Source organism: Alnus glutinosa, chromosome 11 (assembly GCF_958979055.1).
Source record: "Alnus glutinosa chromosome 11, dhAlnGlut1.1, whole genome shotgun sequence".
Classification (NCBI taxonomy): Eukaryota; Viridiplantae; Streptophyta; class Magnoliopsida; order Fagales; family Betulaceae; genus Alnus; species Alnus glutinosa.
The window spans coordinates 6,913,649-6,936,852 of NC_084896.1; the positions used below are offsets into that span (position 1 = coordinate 6,913,649).

Below are 23,204 nucleotides of genomic sequence, written 5' to 3' on the forward strand. Positions count from 1 at the left end.
AGAAGCAGTTCTCAATAATCATTCGTAGTGAGGAGTGTTTGAAATTAAACAATTCCTTGTACCCGTGGGGCAAAGGCCTAATACGAAAATGGGAGAGATGATACCTCTCCCCTTTATACGGAAGCAAGAAACCTTGCGTGCATGGGAATGCAGAATCAGCAATATAATAGTGCCCTTCATAAATAAAATACCCAAAGTTTATCCAAGAGCCTGAAAATCTATGATAGATAGAAAATTACGCAATTGTATGCAACATACTAACCATCTGTAGGCCACTCAAAGCCTTGGTCAGTTGTAACAGCATCCTTAAAAATGCGGCCATCGTTAGCAGTTCCCTCCCAGCCAACGTACACGAACGTGAATAACATATCAAAATCCCATATTGCCATAATGTTATGTGTGCACTCATTTTTGCGGCCACAAAAGAGGCGTTGGTGCTCTGCCGGGATTTGTGCCTTTATGTGTGTGCCGTCGACTGCACCAATACAATCCTGTAATAATTTTCAAACAAAAATAAACTTAAAAATGTACATTGTTTTACAAGTTTTGAACAGTGGCATTGATAAGGCCGATGTGTTATAAATGAACAACACTCACCTTGAACCAAGGATAATATTTAGGATTACCCTGTACATGTGGGTACACCCCAGTCCTGTGTCTCACTTTGATGTAGACCTTGGCCAGATGGCCCACTGCTCTCAACACCTTATTATAATGCCGGTTTATTGTCTCCGTGGAGTGTTGAAAGCGATTTGCAACGATCCACTGCCCTTGGCAGTGCCCAGTAAGCAAAAGAAATATAGCAACATTTTCCTCAACATCAAGGTTCCTTGTACTCTTTATGAACTAGCGCTCCCTCAACTCAAAACACAAAGCTATAAAATCCGGTGGCTCCATACGAAACATTTGAAAACACGGCACTGGGTGACCATTCAGCATGTATGTTATGTACATGGCCCCTCGTAATGGCAAGTTGCGTTGCGGCATTTTGGTGTTTTCATTGTCGTCTGATGAGTCAATCGCACTCAGTGAAAAGAAAATCTCGTCATCAAGTTCCTCATCTCTATCTTCATACGTGGGTACGAAAGGGAGGTTAGATCCATCCATCCTACTAACAGAGACTTAGTTCAATACGGTTTAAAATAATTTGGTGAATAATACCATCTAACACACATTCAACACTTAATTATTGTCACATATGCACGTAGTAAAACACATTGCACCAATTAAACTTGTCTCATAGCTAATAGCTAAAATACATTAAACTAATATAAAATAACTTGTCTCATAGCTAATAGCTAAAATACATTAAACTAACATAAAATAACTTGTCTCATAACTAATAGCTAAAATACATTAAACTAACATAAAATAACACATTCCACCAATTAACTCAGATTTTCAATCCAGGGGCTTGACCTTTGATAGCCAAAGCAATCTGTGTTCTTTGTTCCAAAGGAGAAACAAGTTATGAAGTTTTTCATCTAGTAGGGCAATTGATGCAGCCACGTAAGTATCGGGTGTAATTTCAGCCTGCAACTCATTAAGCACGGTGATTGCCTGGTTTATTGGAGGTGCGGATTTGGCAGTGCTTAACTGTTGCGTCGAACTCAAGTCCTGCTGAGTTTGTTGCTGTATGGATTCTCTTCTTGCCTTCGCCAGCTCCCTAATCTCATCGTACATAGCCTGCTTCGAAACATTTACCGTGGCTTTTGTTTCCCTGGATGATTTTTTACCTAAGGATCCTTTCCCTAAAGATCCCATGCTGACGCCCAATCCGATACCGCGTGCCAGGACATTTCCCCTACCCCTTGTATCCTCCACCATTGGCTGTTTCCCACTACGGCGACCTCTAACAAACGAAGGTCCACCAATGTCCTCATCATGCAGAACGCCAAGGTCAACAAATGTGGGTGACGGATAACCTTCGGGTTGACCTTTACGACCTACCCCACCATCGTACACGTGTATGCCTGCTATCTGCATACGGTGCATAAGATGTGCTTCCTCATCGGTGTCAGGCGGGGACTGTGCGGAGAACCAGAAGAAAATGCCAGTTGCTGTGGACCGATCGAATATGAGCCTGAGTTCCTCTTAGTTACGGCACCCTTTTGCATTGAAGCGTGAAATTTACGGATCCACCTACGAAACCCTGAAAAATTATTATTCCCCAAATAATATATAAGAGTAATCATACTAAGCTAGTTTGGAATAGAGCATACCATCTTCACACGCTTCCATTGCGTCGAGGTCCCACAAACTGTGTTTAATATTGGATCCCAGCCAAAGCTAGTTTCATGATGTAACAGACCAGAAAAGTCATTGTGGTCTTTTTGCAACCTTCCATACTTCGATGATAGCTGGCTAGGAGTCCAGACTTTACTCTCCCTCGGATTCAAAGCATTGGCTAGCTGCACCCACAATGCTTTGTTCACGGTCCCTCGGATGATGGAACCGTTGTGCTCAGATTCGACTAAAAGTTGGACGAAAAGGTCCTCATTCTCTGGTGGCCACTTCTCTGATTTTTCGCTTGACGTTGAGTCTCGTTTTCTCTAGTATGGTAAGGAAAAGTAGCGCTATTATAGAAGTATAGTAATGGCTCACAGAGAAAACTTCAATCAAAACCAACAAAAAAGTTCACATATTTTTACATAACCCCCTCGAACTAACACCTCGTTTTCTATGTCTCCCAAACTACCAATTGTGTCAATCTTCTTCCTTAAACTACCAAAAAATGTCCCCACTAACGACAAAGTTACCCTTAATTGTATATATTTTAAAAACATATAAACTAACATGAACATATTAAAACAATAATAAAAGTAATAGAATAGAAAAAGAAAAAAGTGAAAAGAAATCCTATTAAAGGCACATGTCTTTAACATATTTCCTAACATGAACGTTTTAAAACAATAATAAAAGTAATAGAAAAGAAAAGGAAAAAAGTGGAAAGGAATCCTAATAACAGAAATCCTATTAAAGGCACATGTCTTTAACATATAACCTAACATGAACGTATTAAAACAATAATAAAAGTAATAGAAAAGAAAAGGAAAAAAGTGAAAAGGAATCCTAATAAAAGAAATCCTATTAAAGGCACATGTCTTTAACATATAACCGAAATTTGTATTTTAATTAAAATAGGGAAAAAAACAATATTTTATATAAAATGAAAATTTACACTTTATCCTTAAGTTTAGCTACTTATTACTGAAAATGCATATGTGGAAAATACTTTTTTCATTTTTTATTAATAACTTGGAATTCTCCCTTACTCTATTAATTAAAAATATGAGTTTTTTTTTTTTTATTAATAACTTTGTATTTTAATAACTTGGAATACTTTTTTTTTTCATTTTTTAATAGAAAAGCAGATGAGCATTTTTACTTTGAACAATTCACAAATACTTATAAGTGAACAAACATTTATATAAAACAGATAAAGAAAAAGGTTGTGCGTAATACCTTTCGAATATGATAAGAACTAGTCGCTCCTAATAAATTGTGCTTCCCGCTTCTCGTTAGATAAGGCTGTGCACCATGTAAATTCAATTAGTCTAGCATTGTGACACATGAGTTCAATATTAAAATAATTTTTATTTAGAAAAAAAAGACACATCGCTAGGAAATTGCATTTGCCTAAAGCCATTTGATTTGAAAACGTACGAAACCGCATTTTAAAATTGGAGGTATGAAATGCTTATTTGAAAGTGCAAAATTGGACGAAGAATATACCAGTACATAAATCTATTTGAATTGGACAAATTATAGTATGTATATTCCATTTGTTTGATCAGTTTTGACCAATAAATATAACTAGTGTCAAAAAACTATTCTAGCAAGCTAATAAAATTAATGAAAATTATTCGTCATCCGGGTAAAGCTTATTTTCATAATATAATAAAATTGAAAAAAAAGTATATTTATAAAGCATGTCTCTAATGTGATCCAAAATAAATATATTGCTTCTATTTTAAATTATAATAACTATGCCAGTTTATTATCTGCTACATACTAATGACACGTGGTATTCTACTCTCCACGAAGATGAAAATACATGGGATTGACTTCTGAATTTTTTTTTTTTTTTTTTTCATTCAAAAACTAGTTTCATATTCTACATTTAATAGTATAATACATTATATATTTTTCAGATTTAATAGAAAACCAGTATTGTTTTTGAATAAAATTACAAAATTTTGTAAAACAATTTTGGGCAGATTGTTGTTGCATTTCCAAAACCTAAAAAAAGAGCAAATTTTTTCCCGTTCCCGTTTTTCATCTTCATGTGAAATATTTGTTATTAATAAATTGATCCAATTCTTTCTTCCATTAAAAATTGATAAATAAAAATTATTTTGCAAAACCAACAAATTTATTATTAGCTGAAAAAAAAAAAATACTTAAAGAAAAAAGACAATACCACAGAAAGATCTGCGGGAACAACTCGACGAAAATGAGCTCAAGATAAATACATACATTGTATTCAAACGGAAATAATTGTAAAGGAATTAAATAGACCATGATAATAAAAACCCAATAACAGTCCGTTAAAACCCATTGGCAGTGTTCTTGGGCAACATTACAAACGACTAATAAAAAAAAAAGGAACAACATACTAATCTCAAATTTATAAAACTAACCCTCCAAGATCGTGTTCTCGGACTGACCACGTGGACTGGCTTCACCGGGGAACTAGGTACCACGAAGAGTTGGAACCACTGGATGAAGAAGGTGATTCCGAGTGAAGAGCACTCTCCGATGTCATGGATGAGTTATGCCTTTCCAATGCTCGAAGTTATAGGCATAAGATGGCACTGTGCGAGGCCTCAAATCAGCCACAAGTCAGCCTCAAATCAGCCTCAGGATACTCAGAACACACTGCCCCAAAAACGGTAGGTTGAGGTCAGTAATAAGAAGTAAAAACCATTGAAGAAAAAAACTTAAAAAAAAATACATACTAATCAAACTCTTGTTCAAGATCTGATGGGGAAGATATGCAAAATATTGCGCTTTGTGAAGAAAACGGCCGTAAGGAGGTGATGGATGCCTGGAAAGAACTTGACACGCTGGTACCTGGCAATGGCTTGTTGAGGAGAGTCGTCCTTGCACGGTGTAGGTCTGTAGGAGTTAAATGAGGGAAATTGTTTTTGGGAAGACAATATGAATGCATCAGGTTCGAGTGTAATGCACGGGTATTACACAAAAAAAAGTATGAATGGGCTATGGAAATCCAAGATTGATCTAACGGTTGAGAAGTTAGCTAAAAAGTGTGGCCTATCGTGAACTAATCCAAGCCATAATATCTTATGCATCGGGGGTAAAAAAGCTGAAGATAAATGTATACACGTTGCCCTTTGAAATGGGGAGTTATAGGGTGTGGGCACATGGACGATGTTTGAATCCATTGGACGGCTCAGATGAAAAATTGTCTACAATTTACGCATCCAAAGGCTAATATTAAGTGAAACTATGAATATGGTGTACAAGTTTTACACGGTGAACTAATAAAAGCATAATGACGTATGACGCATCGGGCTGGAAAAAGCTGAACATTTGACGTCTGACGCATCCAAAGGCTATTTGTTTTTCGTGGTATTTATGGCGTCGAAATTCGAGTTGAACGTTTGGAAAGTAATGGAATTCGGGTTTCTATTCGGGTTTATTGCTGGTTGAATGCGGGTTTTTGGGTTTTGAATAAAAACCCAAAAAGAATAAGTTCTTCTCGCTATCCAAACAGACCATCAGTCTCTCTCTCTCTCTTCTCGAAGCACCAAAGCCCCTTCAATAGTGCCACCCTCGTCGATGTTGTCACCCACCTTGAACCCGTACACCACCTCCAAGCCGTTTCCATTTGAAGCTACTCCAGGTACTCTCGATCTCTCTCTATTTGGATGTGGACATTAAAGGCACCCATTATTCTTACTAAAAAAAAAAAAAAAAACTAAGAAATAAAAGAAAGGACACGCAGCCACCCTTGTCTTCTTGTTGTGGCTGTGCGGCCACCTCCCACGAAGTTAGAGGTGGCATGTGGCAACCCTTCTCCTCCATTGTGGGTGACCATGAGACCACCTTTCTAAATTTTTAATTTTATTTTTTACTTTTGTAAAAGAAAAAATAAGCACATGTTTTCTTAAAATATTATTATAATTAAGGAGTTGGAAGTTTCTAAAACGTGAGTTGTGTTTTATTTTTTAACAAGCGTTTTGTGTTTTGAAAATTATTTTGTATTTTGAGTTTTCGAAAGTGAAATGTTTGTTAAATGTTTTTGAAAAAAGTGTATTTTTGTATTTGAAAACAAAAAATCATTTTTGAGAAACTTAACAAACATAGCCCTTAAAAGTTCAATGTCCCTATAGTCCAATCTATATTCAGGCCGGCCTTAAAGATGGTGAAAACCTTTCACTTATATATGCTTCATATAATAAATCAAGACATTTTTTTTTTTTTGAAAAACCATCCAGAAAAGAGATAAAATAATACGCTCCTCCATTTTAGGATACCGCCATTGGTCCTCAAAAAATCTAAAAGAATATAGTAGCTTGCTCCCTTGCTCGTATGAGAAGCGACCTTAACATTGACTCTACATTACTTCCCATATACTCCATACTTGTAGAAACTCAATTTGCATGATTTACACCTTTCAACAAATGATATTTGTAAAGACAACTAGTTTCTACTAGCTAGATCCCCAAAAGAGTTTCCCAGAGAGAGAGAGTCTTCTAGAGAGTTTTGCTTTGTCGAGGAGGCATGCCATGCCTCCCTCCCCTAGTGTTAACCAGTGGTGGTTAGTTTTCTCTCAGCCATTAGGGCTATAGAGCTTTTGTTCCCCTCGGTAGATCCGGTGGTGGTTGATCTTCCCCTAACCTTTTGGTCTATGGTGGTTTGTGTCTTTGTTTTTTTTGTGTTATCTTTCTTTTGGTTCAGGCAGGAAGGCTCAACTCAAGAAGCTCAGTTTGGAGGGAGTGGCCGGCTTTTCTTGTCATCATCGGAGTGCTTTTGCTGATTTTCTCATTGTTTTTTCTTCAGATTTTTGAAGCCAGATCTACACACGTCCGCCAACTTTTGCTAGACACGCGTCACCTAGCCACGTTCCCCGTCATCATTCGCACCTGCTGCCGGAAGCACAAGTCACGTCGATTGTCGGAGCTTGGCGCGTGGTCTTCACTCGTCAAAGATCCTTTTGCTCTTTGGCACGCATGACGGCCACGCTCCACCTTTTCTGGCCATGCACGGTGGTGGATGGGGTCTACGGTGTCCAATCTGCGGCTGAGTGCTACCAGTGACAACGTGTGTCCTCCACGCACCGCTGTCTCCGATGAAGTCAGCCCTGTCTCCACTGTCGGCGGCTTGTTTTTGGGTGTTTTTCTGCTTTGTGTGTTGTGTATTACTCCTGTTTCTTCAGTATAGTCTGTCTATGTATTTTAAAATATCATTTTAGGTATTTTTATTAAAGCTTTGGTTTTATTCATTTTATAGTTTTTAAGTATCTAATGTTTTAAGTTGTATTTTAACAGGGCATTTCAAGTGGTATATTTAAGTAATAAACACATTATTGTAATGCCCGAATAAAAAGTAATGTTTTATAAAAATGTCGTTACGCTGCCTAAAATTCTAAAAGTATTTTTTTAGGCATTAGTGTTGGCATTAGTAACACTAATGCCGTTATTCCACCCAAATTTTATAAGATTAAAATAAAGATTATTTATTTTTATGCCATTGTGCTATCTAGTTATTTTAAAATATAAAATCCACTATTTATATTAATGGAGTTATTATGTTTATTTGATAAATATATATATATATATAAGCTTTTAATACTAATGTTGTAGTAATGTCCATTTTAATTAAAGAGTATTTTAGTCATTAATTAATAAATGCCGAAATAATGCTCACACGAAATATATGGTAATCTAATTAACCTATTTTATATACATTTATAATATCTGAGCAATATAAGAAATCGGGTTAAGTGGTTTAGAAGTCGAAAGTGATAAAAGTGTTAAATAGGTTCTTAGTATTTTATACTAATCACATGTATATAACTATGCAATCATCTTTTCTGTGGATCTTTCTTTGTAGCAGAAAATTGTGAGTATTCTTACTCACTGAGAATCATACGTGGTTGTTTTCTATAATGTTGTGATTTTTGCTTTATTTAAGTATATGCATAGGAATAGTATATTGCATACTGTTAATAATTCTGATGGAGGGTTAATAACAAGTTGGTTGTTGGGATGACCAATGGGCAGGCATACTGCCTGTACAAAAAACAATAATAAGTACAAGTTGACTTTTGGGATAGTGAATGTGCTATGCAAGTTATGGCTACTTAATTGACTGTCGGGATGGTAAATGTACTTGGTTGTGACAACCCGTTTTTTTTTTTTTTTTTTTGAAAATATACAAATGGATCTTCACAGTGGCACGACCACGTGTCGCTCAGCCAACATAACGTACACGTTCCATAACGTGTACCTGATATTCAGAGTTACATCTAACAATGGAATATAATAATCAATGTGCAGTGGAACACATATCATAAGCGGAAACACATCTAATACATAACAGTTTACTACAACAAGAGTCATTTACAAGTCTATCTATTTAAGGCTTATAAAACACATTACAATAATTACATAGTAAAACACAGGCTGAACAAATACATATGCCACGTAGGACACGAGCCATAATTAAAATACTCAAATGTAGACTATCCATGAGTCTGTGACTTATGACTGTCGCAATGTACTCCAATCATAGCATCATATACGCTAGGTGGACGAGTCAATATCTATATCCGCAGAACCTGCAGCCAAAGTATCAATGTCTGCATGATTGCGGGGGTTGCTGCATCCGCACAGGTGGAATTATGAGCCCACCGTCTTAGCATAAATAAATACACTAAGACCTCAGAGGTATACTAATCACTGAGTTTTCACAAAGAATCGACTTTTCCTTTTTTTTAGTCATGCATACACTGTAACAACTAATTTTATAAACTTTTGTTTGAAAGCCCCCATAGCTGATATAGCAAATACCAACTAATAAAAAACATTTAAAACATATTACGCAGTTGAACTTATATGTAGAAGTTTCATTGTTGGAAACAATTACATACATCCTCATCTACTATATTACTTTTGATTCAATGAGACTTAGAAAACAATGGCATTTAAATCATGCAACCATCCGATAGAAATGTACATAAGTTCTTTCCCATTAAGACTCTTATGCATACTAATATGTCTAGCATAAAACTACTATATATCATAACGTGAAAACAATTCAATTATCATAAAACAAATGATATGCATGCTTGTCATTCATCGTGCTTATTTGTGTTTCTTGTTCTATTTGTCATTTTGCGTTTGCCAAGGGAATTGAACCCCGGTCTTGTTCGTGTGCCAAGGGAATTGAACCCGGCCTTGTTCGTGTGCCAAGGGAATTTAACCCCGGTCTTGTTTGTTTCGTGCTCAATGCTCATGCACGAATACTTTACATTTAAATTTATGGACATGACTTTAACACATGCTTTATTCATAAAACATAAAAAGTTCAACATGTCATTTTCTCAAACAATTTGCGTAACTTAAATTTCCAACCGCAGCAGGCATCAAAACATAGCTTAAAATTCCAACCGCAGCAGGCAATAAAACACTTTAAATCAGATCTCAAAACACCAAACATATTTCATACTCATATCTCAAATCATCTTAAATCACATAAACATTATTATCATATTTCAGCATAATTAAAACTACTTAAAACATAGAATTAACATATTGTTGGTTCGATATGAAAAACACAATATTTGCTTTCCTATAAAATACATAAAAAGTAATTTTTCTCAGTGAGTAGAATTCTCACCTTGGCTGCGCAGATATTAAGCACTAGGTCTCCTAGACACCACCTTGCAATGCGTAACTATGAAAATATACATTGCACATTATTTGACATTTCTAACATTAGATCGATATTTAGCTCTTAAATTGCTCAAGAGCTAACCCTTGGAAAACCCATAATATTTTAAGGGTCCCAATTACACACCCATAAATCTAGACACTAACTAAACTCAATTAACACTAACCCAAAGTATTTACTTGGGGATACACATTAAAATCACCATCTAAAATAATTACCTATAACATCAAATATTAATCCCAAATTATATTCACTAATTTATAAATTATTTCCAGTACTATTTTCTCAATATTATTAACCCTAAAATTATTTTCATTAATCTTTTACAATAATTATTAACTTATTAACATAATTTATTAATACATTTAAAATAACATTAATCCATAAAAAAGTCTTAAGGTTAACCTCGCAAATACTATTTAAACTAAATACCCATAATTATTTATTTTTAATAACATTGGAACATAACCCATAAATACTTATTTTTACAAAACCCATAGCTAATTTGGGATTAATCACCACTATAACCACAATTAATCCACAAATTAACAATCTAGGTTTTAAACACTTAAAAACCCTAAATTAATTTAACCTATCAAATTAGGGTTTTCAAACTTTAACTCATAATTACAAAACATTACTCAAATCATAATATTATTAACCCAATAGCATTTACTAAGGCTGGGTTAATCACATGAAAATACCACTAAAATTAAATACCAAAAAGTTAGGGTTTGAGAAAAACTTACCAAAACTTGCCCAAACTAAATCCAACACTAGGGAAGTGTTTAGGAAGCTCCAAACCGTGCAAATCCTAAAGGATTAACAAAATTAAACTTTAAATTTAATATTTAACCTAAAATCCCAAATGACAAGAGTTTAACGTTTTACCTCAACTAATCTATAGAAACGTAGATCGGGCTTTGTAGATCACGTTTCCAAAATTGAATTTGAATTTGAACGGTTGGATTTTCTTGGATCAAAATTTTTCCATAAAAAACCTTCAGAGAAGTGGGAAAAACTCACAATTTCTTGAACTCTTAAAAAAAAAACACTCCCCGGAGCCTTTTAAAACTGACGCCGTCAGTTATATTAGAAAGGCCATTCGGCCAGTGGATTTTGTGAAGGGCCATGTGGCCTTTCATTTTCTTTCTTATTCCATAATGGCCGTTAGGCCATTTTTGTCAAATGGCCATTCGGCCCTCATTTTTAATAGCCAAGCATGTGTCTTTTCCTTATTTTTATTTTTTCTTCATTTGACTTTTCTTCGCTTTTGATTTCACACCTACATGTACTTTGACTACTAGTACGAAAAAGCTAAGAAAACATGGTAAGGGAATCTGTGCTCCAATAATTAGCCGCTTAAACGAACAAGAATTTAATGGCTCTGGTATGAGAGGAGTGCAGAAGAAAATAATTAAGACTACATATCAAACTGTCATTACATCATATCATTGCATAATATATTGTTAAATAAATCAGTAATCATCATATTATTAAAGGCAATGGACTCACTAGGTATTTTGGTATTATTGTTTCTCTTTGTAATATATATTAATACAGGTTATGAGGAAGATGAGTATCAACATTGTCCAGACCCTTAGGTGATCTTAATGGTAGTATCTGAGGCTAGAATGCCTCCCATTTTTGTGGACTACTATGTTTAGTCCATTATTATAATATTCAGAAAACGATATTTATATTTATTGATTTGTAATAATGATACAATGAGTATTTTGATTGTAAATTAACTGTGCTATATGTGGCATAAATACTATTTTATGTGTAATTTTTTAATTACACTCTTTCTATATATTTTGAAGTGTTTTTATTAGAAGCTCTGATGTGTTATCATTAAAAAAATATATATATTCCGCTGCCAATTTATAACTTTGATGATATCGTAATGTCACGTGAAAATCGAAATTTTCACTTACGCCTTTTTGTAAAAGGCGAGACGTTACAAGGATGAATTTTTTTCAACCCGGTGAGACTGATGCAGGAAAAAATCAGGAATAAGATTTGAATATTATTTCTTGAATAAGATCAGCCCGATAATCGAAAGACTCGTATAATATATTTGAAAATTATTTTTAGAATAATATATTTTACTTTCTGTATAAGAATTTTACTTTGTCTCAAAGTTTACGGTTATGTTTTTTTATTTTTATTTCTTTCTTTTCCTCCAAGTACTCTACTTAGAAAAAACTCAAACTTTGCCTATATAAAGGCAAGTCTGTATTATTTTGTCAATAAAGTTTTGAAGTATTAATTAAATTTGAAGTCTTTTAGAATTATTTCTCTATTTGCTTATTTGGGGCAATTATGAGTTATCTCTTCCCTATTTGTTATGTTATCTTTTCTTAAATTTCCCTTTCTATCTTCAATTTATAGTTTCTGCTGCTATCATATGCTGTTAGAATAATTTTAATTATGTCATGCGTCATCAACGATTGCTAATGGACCGTTCATCTTGCAAGGACATGTTAAATGATAGAAATTTTTTGTGATAAATATTGATTTGTATTTCCTGAATCAAGAGATTTAGATGATTTGATTCCTATATATTAAGGGATTTGTTAACCCTAATTTAAGGAATATGTTTGTATTTGAAATTATTCAAATCACATGTAAAGCTCTATTTATAGTGGCCACCTACGGAAGAGCCTAAAAGGTCCGCTGGCCACAACCCAAATAACCAAGAAGGATTTGAGTGCACCCTTGCCAAGTTGCAAAGCCCAACAATTGATTCTTCACTCTACCAGATCAACTAACTGACTGTCCACGCCACGCGCCACTTTCTAACAGAAATAGGAGGGAATCTTCAAGTGAATAACAACTTATTTCCAGGAATCCCTTAACCCTTGAAAATAAAGGATAGATCAATTGCCTATATAAAGAAAGAAAGGGTACTATTCACTCACGTATGCCCACTTTGCCTTAGGAAGACTATGCTAAAATTTCCCCTCCATATACACCAAGTCATTTGAGTGTCGGAGTCGTCACGGCTGCTCCAGGCCCGACAAATTCCCCTAACCTCTTTTCTTCCTTGCATGCAGCTTAATTCTCTCTTTGGTGAAGTGTGTGGTCACTATATCAAGAAGTAGATTGATAAAACAAAACCAATCTTTTAAAATGTTCACTTCCTTATGACTTAGAGATAATCAAGAGAGAAAGGAGATTTTGCAATTTCTTTTAAAATGTTCTACATGAAGTCCATTATTGTATCTTAGTTGCGGCTTTCCTTTTAAGGAATTATAAAACAAAACCATATTGTAAACGAAATGCACCAGAAACATTAAATTGCATGAATTTATTTCCCCCAAATACCTGCAAACCTTTAAAATCCGGATAAACCATAATTGGAAAAGGAAAAAACAAAAAGGAGTAGACCAGAATATACCAAATGCCTTTGAGAATTACATGTTATCCAGGAAAGCTTTTTCTAGCAGAGCAAAAGAAGATAAGATCAAATCATTTGACTTAATATTTTAAAGGGCACAGATTTCGCTGGTTAGGACAGGGTCAACTATACATAGGCGAGGAGCTTCAGCCATGATATAATATGACTTTAAGGTTTTTGCGGATCGGACAAAGCAACGTTAGAATTGCAGTACTATTCCATTAGGAAAATGTTAGATTTACAACACCAATATAACAACTGTACAACAATCCTTCACATGAGGGAGGGTCCTACATACTGGAGCCCACCCTCATGTGAGGGGTTGTTGTGCAGTTGTTGTATTGGTGTTGTACAAGAATCAAATCCCATTCCATTAATTGAAGTGGTTGGATTTGGCTGCATTTTTAATATGTGCATATTAAGTGGTTAAAAAACGGCCGGTTCACCCCACTAAATAAAAAATCCACATTTACCAAGTCTAACAGGCTTCATCTGGTGAAAAACATACACCAGTTCACAGACTCACCGCTATAAATAGACATGTTCCCACGCAGCATCTCTCGCTCCTCATATAACCAAGAATTCAGCGAAAACAGAAGCTTGTAGTTAGGGACAGAGTCAGAAAATATTTTGAGCAGGATCAAAGCCATCAAGACATGAAATATAAATATATTAAAATATGGGTAAAGGTCAAAGCAAGAATAAAAAATATTTTAAAATTGAAGATGAAATAAATATATAAAAATAAAATTAGCATTAATTCAATTTTGAAAAATAAAAAATATCACGAGAAGATAATGGCAGATCGAATGACTACTATAAAAAAAAAAAAAAAAAAAAAAAAAAAAAAAAAAAAAAGGTTTTGTCCCTGCTTTGCAATACTTGATTTTCATATGTATTTTGAAAATGAAATAAATTTCTTACGAATTGAATTGTAGAAATTCTACAAATTTTGTCTCTAAAAGTATCATGAGTCCTTTAATCATATGAAAAACCCAAATTTTTTTTATTTTTTTTTTCTTAAATTTTATTAATGCTATTAAAAATACACAAAAGAATCGCATTCCCTAAAGACAAATGTCACCTACTCTTAAAAAAAAATACACGAAAAAATTATGTATTCTAAAAAGACAAGTTAATTTAATAAACAAAATGAGGAAAAATTTTCCGACCCGGGCTAGTCGAGGCGACCCTCCAAACAAAAAAGTACGAGATTTCCACTCCAAAATAGAACAATGTTCTTCTTTCTTGTCCTTTTCCTTCTCCAACTTATACTCACACAGTCACACTTTCCCAAATACAAACACACACATTTTGCTCCTTTCCAAACGAACACCCCACCACTTGCCTCGGATTTGGGTTTCCCAGGGATTTGTCTTCTCCTCCCGATTCCTTCTCTCTTCCTTCACTCCACCAAGAATGTGAAATCAAACTCAAACCCTTTCGCCAAATTCCCTCACAAGTTTCAGTTCTTTTCGCTTCCAAGCAAGCTCTAATTCCACACATTTTCAAGTTTCAACCGTTAACGCTTAACCTGCTTTCATTTCTTTGTCCTCTATCCACAATAACCAGAAACTAGTCTATTTGAGGAACTCTTGTTCTTTATTTCCGTTCTAAATAATTTTATTTTATTTTTTCAAGAAATTGAGGGGGGGCCATGGCCTCTACTGGCCCCCCCTTCCTCCGTCTCTGCTTGTAACGATGAAAGGCGTTCCTAATTATCTCGTAGCTTTGGTACTCATGGCTTTGGCATGCTCCCTTGCCTCTACCTTTGACCCTGCTCCTCTGCAAGACTTTCGTGTTGTAGTTAACACTTCTACCGAAGCTGGTATGTACATGAAAAATAATAAAGACTCTTTAATTACCGCAATCAAGCATGCAACCAAATATATAAAGCAATAAAGAGATAGACACAAATATTTGGTTACGAAGTGGAAATTCTTTGCACCAAAGAGAAAAACCATTCCGCAGTAGCCAAACCCAAGAAATCAACTAATAGAATAAATAGTTAGTTACAAGATAGTCGTACTCACAATACCTTTGCAGCAGTCATATCTTGAACTCTAATAATTACCTATACTTGAATGCCTCTCTACCAGACCCTTCTGAAGAGTTCTTCAATTGATCCCTTTAACTAGAGATCCTCTTTAGTTAGGCTTCAAATTAACGATTACAATACAAAAACTATAAGAGAAATAGTAGATAAAACAATTTCTGTCTAAACTCTATTCGCTTAGTACACAGGAATTCTATTCAGAATTCATACATAAACACAACCTACAAGTCCCTTTAATTAGGCTTCTGAAAACCTAATTCTACTCAAATTCGAATTTCCATAGACGGCGACTAGACAAGTCATCGCGCGTCCGAACGGGCAACAGCAAACCCTATGTTTTACTTAAGGGAGTCCAGAAGATTGGACCTAGCATTCGGACGATTGCAGGGAAAAGCTTCTCCGTCCGTAATCTTCACTTTTTTGCATTAGAACATCTTTGCAAGTAGGTTTTCTCAGTGATTCGCGTCCGCTGGGCCGTCCAAACATGTAGCTAACAGGAGCTCTCAGTGGTTCATGTTCGATGGACCGTTCGGACAAGAATCGAACACTGACTTTCTGTGACTTGCGTTCAGGCGCTGCTTTTGGCAGTCTAGACGGTATGTAAGGAAAACCGACTTTGGTGAGCTGTAAAATCTTCAGAGTATTTCCTTCCCCAGAACCTTCCCTTCTTATTGATATTCAATGCAAATCTTGCCTTGTTCAGCTATTTCCATTATGGAATAAATATTCTGCGATAAATCTACTAGAAATATGGTGTCCCAGATATGGCAGTGTTTTTGTCAACATAATGCAGCCAATAAAAATAAACCAACAAATTCTCTCTTTGGCCATTCTGGGACAAAAACAAATAACTGACCCAAAAGTAAAAATACTCCCATTTTTTTTGTCTCAAAATGACAAAGGGTAAACAGAGTACTAAAAACTATAGATAAAATTATTCCAGTCTAAAAGGATATGAATGTAGCAGTGTTTAGCAAATGTAACCTAGAAATTAAAATTGTTTATCGAAATAAACAACAACAAAATGTCATCATGGCACTTGATCTCGCTGATCCTCTGGCATCAGGTGACGGATAGTGTTCCGTACATTGATTTAGATTTGCTCCACCTCAGCTTCCAACACTTGGAACTGGTTATCCATGGATTGAAACCCCTCAGTCATCTTAATGTCCATAGTCTAGAACTGCTCACTCCAATGAGTGTCCATGGACTGCAGCCTCTCTGTAATATGGGTCAGTGCACCTAGAATTGCATCACTAGGAGGCGCAGACTGTGAAGAAGAGGCAACTGAAGGAGTAGCTGGGGCTGGTGGGACTGGCTCATCAGGTTCCTGGAACCTCTGGAGCTGAGCATTGGACTTCATGATTGTCTGTTTCCCAAACGCTCCATCAAAAATATCTTTCGGCTCATTGGGAGGAATGTTCGTCACCTTCTTCTTGAGGATATTTGTGATAAGTCCTCCAAGGGCAGGCCCACCTGATTATCCTCCTGCATCTCTATCATGGTTATCACGATATGCTTGCACATGCAGAATGGAATGCGTTGGATGATGGCATAAATCAATCTGGCTCTGCTAAGTGAGATCTCTCTGTGACGAGAGATAGGTCAGATATTCTGCAGAACAATCCTAGCCAGTAGTCGCTGTGGAGAGTGGAGCCGGCCGATGGGAATACTGTTTTTCCCTTCTTCCCATTCAAACTCCACATGGGGATTGAAGCATCACATAAGAACTTCCCTGGATGGAGGTGCCATTGAATCAGGAAAATGAGTGCTGCTGGCATCAATAACTAGAATACCAATGATAAAGCTGATTAGGTGTAATACCCGTATTTTAAGATATTAAATAAAATATATTAAAATATGATTAAGACCTAATAATAAGGCAAAAGAATAAAAATGAATATTTATGAAAATAAATATTTATTTATTTAGGAACCTTTATAGTTTTAGTTTAATAAAAGTTCAAATAGACCTTTAACTTTGGAATAACGAAAATAGGGTCAAACGAACTTCGTTTTGATCGATTCAAATGTCAAAACGTTCATCTCGAAGTCCTCTAGCTATCCTCCACATTTTATAATTTTTTTATCTTTGTTAAGAGTACAAAAACACCTGTGAAACATACTGCCCTTAAAGAAAATTCAGATATATATAATTTGTGGGCCCATTTTATTCCTAGATGAACTTAGCTCAGCCCATAGAACCAGCCCAGCCTTCATGTGTAAGCCCAGCCCATAGGTTTTAAAAATGAAACAAAACTTAGTTCAATTTAGATAGAAATCTACTAAGTAGTTAGTTATAGATAAGATGCAGATTTTTTTGAGAAGCTTGCATGGATCAAACTTGCTGCCCAAGTAGCATTCCTGACCCTTGGATCCAATCTCTCCTTAGTTATTTATGCTCCCCTTTTTGGTTTAGTTCTTTTCTAAAAGATAAGGCTGATGGTTTACATATATATATATATATATATATATATATATATATATATATATATATATATATATATATATATATATATATATATATATATATATATATATATATATATATATATTATATATAAAAATATATGTAAGGGAAAAGACAAAGAACAAAGAAAAGAAAGAAAAAGAAATAGGACTCAAGAATCAAGGACCACTCACTCTCTATGTGTGTGTTTTACAAAATATTCCAAGGATATTTTGGGTAAATTTTAAATACACTTTGTTTTAATATTTTAAGATTATTTGTTATCAAGTTATCTAACTCTTGTGATGTTGCTTTTTTAAAACAGGGTTTTCCAAGGTGGGATGATTAAATATAAAAATGCGCCGTTATAATGCCCTAGTAAATAGTCATTATTTTACAAAAGCATCGTTACACCATCCAAATATTTTAAAATATTTTAGGCGTTATTAATACTAATGCCGTTATTCTGTCCCGATTTAATAAGAATAAAATAAGGTTATTATTCTATTCACTTGTTTTGAAACATAAAGCCCATTATTTATATTTGGTAAGTTATTATGTTTATTTTGAAACATAAAGCCCATTAAATAATGCCCGCATGAAATATGTGGCATTACAATTAATTAATTTTATATGCCATTATAATGTCCAAATGACATTATATTAATTAAAGATAAAAAACGGAAAAAGAAATATTATGCTTAAGGATCTTAATAAATGTCATAATAAATTCCGCATAAAAGATTAGTAATAAAATGTAATTGGACCAATTTTATATGTCGTGGTAATGTTCAAGGGAAAATAGGAGATAATATTTAAATAGGAAATTATATTAAGGTTTAAAGGTTAGAAATTATAATAAGATTAAAATGCATTTTTACTGAATTATACTAATTCACTATTTTCTTGTATTATATATGTATATATTGCAGTGATTATATCTGTGAACGCTTTCCTGAAACCAGAATAATTACTGTGAGTATTTTTTACTTACTGCGGATGATACGTATGCTTTAGTCTTTAGCAATGTAGCGATTGCTGTTTTATTTAATTATATGCGTGATGTTTGGCATTTAATATGTTTATCATGTTTTGGTTGAAATTATGTATATGGTGTTGTTTGCATGAATATACTGTGGTATGATATGAGTCTGTTAATAAAAAAACTAGAGATTTAGGTACCAAGGCATCGGTGAATTGAGGAGACCAACGGATAAACTGGGTTTAAGTACCAAGGCGTCAAGCAATTGACTAGACCAACGGATAAACCGAAAGTTTAGATATCTAGGCATCAACACACTGATAAGACCGACGGATAAACTAAAGGTTGAAGGAGTAATAGTGAGATAAGGTAAGTAAATAATAATAACAAAGCTGACGGGCACAAGGCCCACAGTGGGAGCACAAGGCCCCATAGTAGATTGGCAAGCACAAGGCTCACAGTCGATAAAGGAGGTATGTCTCCAGTAAAGGAGATATGGTTCAGTAATTAGTTGTAACATGTGGCACTAATAATGTGATAAGTAGAGATATGACTTTGAGTAGTAAAGAGTTAAAGTAAAAGAATGAGCATGATTGTATGTGGATATAACTGTCATTATTTGGATGCATTGTAATTGTTAGATAAATCAGTGTGTCACTATATGGTTGAGGACCGTTGACTCACTCAACCACAACATGAGATTGTGGTGTTAACCACAATCACATGAGAGTTTTTGCAGGAATGAAAGGAGCAGTTACTAGGTTGATTAAGGAAGAGACCTTTAGTTTGTATTAGAATAATATATGGTTGTTTAATATTAGTGCCGCCTGTGGCACGTATGTTATTATTTTTGAATGTAATTATTGTATCAGAACGAAAGGTTATTATTTTATATTAAAGTTATTCAATCAGTTCTGATGTGTCATTGTAAAGAAAAACAAAATATATTCCGCTGCCAATACTTAACTTTGATGTTGTCGTAATATCACGTGGAAATCGAAATTTTCACTTACGCTTTTTTGTAAAAAACGGGGTGTTACATTAGGTCGGCATCAATCCGCAGTGAAGTGCAACGCACTTTAGTATCGAGGCACGGAGCAAACTAATAGATATTGTCTATCTTCAGATTCTGGTAAAACTCAAGCACCAGTCGAGGATATATATTGACAGCATCAAACAGACTCAGCCATCTGTTTTCCTGGAATACTTGGTAGATAAAGTCAAACGGAGCGACCCTGATGTTAAACCTCAGCACAGAACACTCAATAATGATATTTCGTTTATTGATGTGTTCCATATCAGTAGCAACTTCATCCCTTGACCTCTTGCATAGACTAGACATATTCTTGAATACACATTCACACAAAAAAAATCCCATAGACTAGTTATAGATGTGCTTTTCGTTATGACTGATTGGTATCATGTTATATACCGCTGTATTAGATATTACTCTGAATATCAGGTACAGGTTATGGAACTTGTACGTTATCCATGATTATCCCAGTCCAACTTCATCTGGAATGAATGTACATGTCTATCAACCTCTCATATCAAAATAATAGGATTTATGGAATGTATGGGTACAAACTTTTGATATCTCGATGAAAAAGTCTTTTGTTATGCAGTCGGCATTGATGTGGATAGTAAATCACTTCTCGGCGTACACAGATTTGTCTGGATGGAGTACCAAACACAATTTGTCTGGATGGCTTAAACAATCACGACTTTCAACACATTAATCAAAGTCATGTTGGCCCATTAGAAGAGAATCCCCATGATTAATTATAAGCTCAATTGTTTAACAGAATTGGGGAACTACTGGAGAGCTCGGTTACTAATTGTGAAGACCAATAAAATAAATAGGAGATTTACCAGTTATAAATTATGTTTATATAATTAACAAATAAAAGAATTAAAGTTGAGGGGCATTTTAGTAATTTTCCTCTTTTTCTCCCTTATCCATTTTCTTTTCCTTTTCTTTTCTTTTTCTTCTTTTTCTCTTCACGGTGGACAGCAGTCCACGACTGCTGCTTCTCTTATTATTCTTTTTCTTCTTCTTTCTACTTTCTTCTTTCTCTTTTGTTGTTCTTCTCGCCAGACCCACAGAGAGAGTGACGTGAGAGGGAGATTTAGAGGGAGAGATCAAGAGGGTTGAGAGCAGAGAGTGAGAGAGAGAGATTGAGAGACTGAGGGGGGAAGAGAGACAGAGAGTGTGAGATGGAGGGAGAACCGAGAGATGCTGAGAGCGAGATGAGATCGGGAGAGTTGAGGGAGATGGAGTCCGATCCTCCGGTGGGTGGCGTCGACGAGACTAGAGGACGCCGGCAACGCGATCTCCGGTGAAGACCCGTGAAACCCGTAAGCCAAAACCCCTCAGACCCGCGACCCAGTGACCCACGACCCGAAAATCCAGAAAACCCGGTTCTCTAAGGGCGTTTTCCGGCGACTTCCAGTGGATTTCCGGCGAAGACCCATTGACCCACGAAGGCCCGTGAGCCCAGAAAACCCGAGGACCCGTGACCGTGACCCGTGCGACCCGTGACCCGCATGACCCGAGAAGAAGACCCGGTTCTTCAAAGTGATTTCCGGCGACTTTTCCGGCGGAATTAGTGGCGTTTTTCGGTGGATTTGCTATGAAAAGTCTTGGGGTAATTTCTTATAACTTATGATGATTTATTTGGGGATTGATTTGATTATTGTTGAATTATGGTTTGAAATTATTGGGGGTTTTCTATGATTGTGTCGGCAGTGGCTATGGGTATTGAATTGAGTGTTGTGGATTTGAGTTTTGATATTTTACTCTTGGTTAGCTTATTGATGAGTTTGAGTATTTGGGGGTTCTTAGATCCTCTATTTAATTAATTGAAATCTGAAGTTGGTTGTTGATGTTTGTGTATTGGTTTTGTGTTTCGGTTAAAGCAATGAAAACCCTTGTTTAAGGTGTGTAATATTTTGGAGAAGTATAGGCTGAAATAGGTATGTGATTCTTGGTAATTTTGGGTGGAACCCGTGAGGTGTAGGGCTGAAAAGTGTCCTGTTTTAGTGGGTTTAGGCGATTGAATATTATATTGTTTTGATGAGTGTTGCGTATGGAATTTTAGTGTATACCCTGGAGATTTTGGGTGTTTTGTAGTATTGTTTCCTTGGTGGTCGTGTGGACTGAATTGGATTTTTGAGTTGGCTAATTTGATGTGTGAGAATAGTAATTAGACCAATTATAGAGTCGGTTATGAGATTGGAGTATCGTGTAATTACTATAGTCTTAAATTAATATTGATTAATTAAGAATAATCAATTGAATTGGAGTTTCTATAATTCTACTTATAAATATAGGTGGTTGTGAACTAATAGGTTTCAAATGGTTAGGGATTAGATCAATTGTTATACAATATCAATGTATTGGATTGTGTTTAATTGTTAGTAATTAATATGAGATATTTTACTTGAGTGCATGTGATTCCTAGAGTTGAGTATTGACTATAGTTTAGGTTTGATTATGAGCTTAGTTATTGTGGGCTGAGTTGGAGTAAGTTAGGATGAAAATAGTGAAAAATGTAAAGCTTGAAGTTGTAGGTGTTAGATTTGTGGAATGTTGTTAAAGTGTAAAGTTTAGAGTTTGTGTATTTTGGTCATCTTGGTTTAAAGGACAAATGTGGTTTGAATATTGGTTTGTTGTCAAGAGTTGGAATTAATAAAGTTAGATCATTTTATGTAAATAGCAAATACGGTTAAAATAACGAATATATTATGATGTCTAATGGAATAAGAAATGCAAACTAAATGGATTTGTACTTAGCCTAGTTTAGTTAGAAACCGATGGACTCATTAAGATCCTACAACCTAATACTTGAATAAGTAATTAAGTATGCCACTGAACTAAGCTTGAGCTTAATGAGTGTTGTATATATATATATATATATATATATGGGAAAAATATATTTTAGCCCCCTAAACTACCACCCTTTCTCCGGATGGCCCCCCAAACTACCAATGCTTAGATTCTGGCCCCCCAAACTACCACTTTTTGATTTGTTGGCCCCATCCGTCCATTTATGCCGTTAATTCTGAACAGAATTTCGAAAATACCCCTCCTACACTTTGAAATTCTTACGGTTAAGGGAGGGATATTTTCGGGTTTTTGGTCAATTTCTGTTAGAATTAACGGCATAAATAGACGGATGGGGCCAAAAAATCAGAATATGGTAGTTTGGGGGGCTAGAATCTAAGTATTGGTAGTTTGAGGGGCCATCCGGAGAATGAGTGGTAGTTTGGGGGGCTAATATATATTTTTCCCTATATATATATATATATATATATATACACACATATATGTATATGGGTCAAATATACATTAACTAAATAAGCAACGCAGTACAAAAAGAGATTAATAA

General features: G+C 35.1%; 2 long non-coding RNA genes across 4 annotated transcripts in view; one reads left to right on the forward strand and one right to left on the reverse strand.

Annotated features, from left to right (window-relative positions):
* LOC133882629 (uncharacterized) overlaps window positions 1-23,204 on the forward strand; it is a 60,461-nt gene that overhangs the window by 35,277 nt on the left and 1,980 nt on the right. The window lies entirely within an intron of this gene.
* On the reverse strand, window positions 8,531-10,971 carry LOC133880857 (uncharacterized). Of its 3 annotated transcripts, none has more exons than XR_009902445.1 (4): window positions 10,816-10,971; window positions 10,674-10,738; window positions 9,871-9,927; window positions 8,531-8,809 (listed from the first exon to the last, which is right to left on the reverse strand). It is a non-coding gene; the product is annotated as an uncharacterized LOC133880857 (long non-coding RNA). The 3 variants fall into 3 exon arrangements; XR_009902444.1 differs by having other exon boundaries at window positions 8,531-8,850; XR_009902446.1 differs by having other exon boundaries at window positions 8,531-8,885.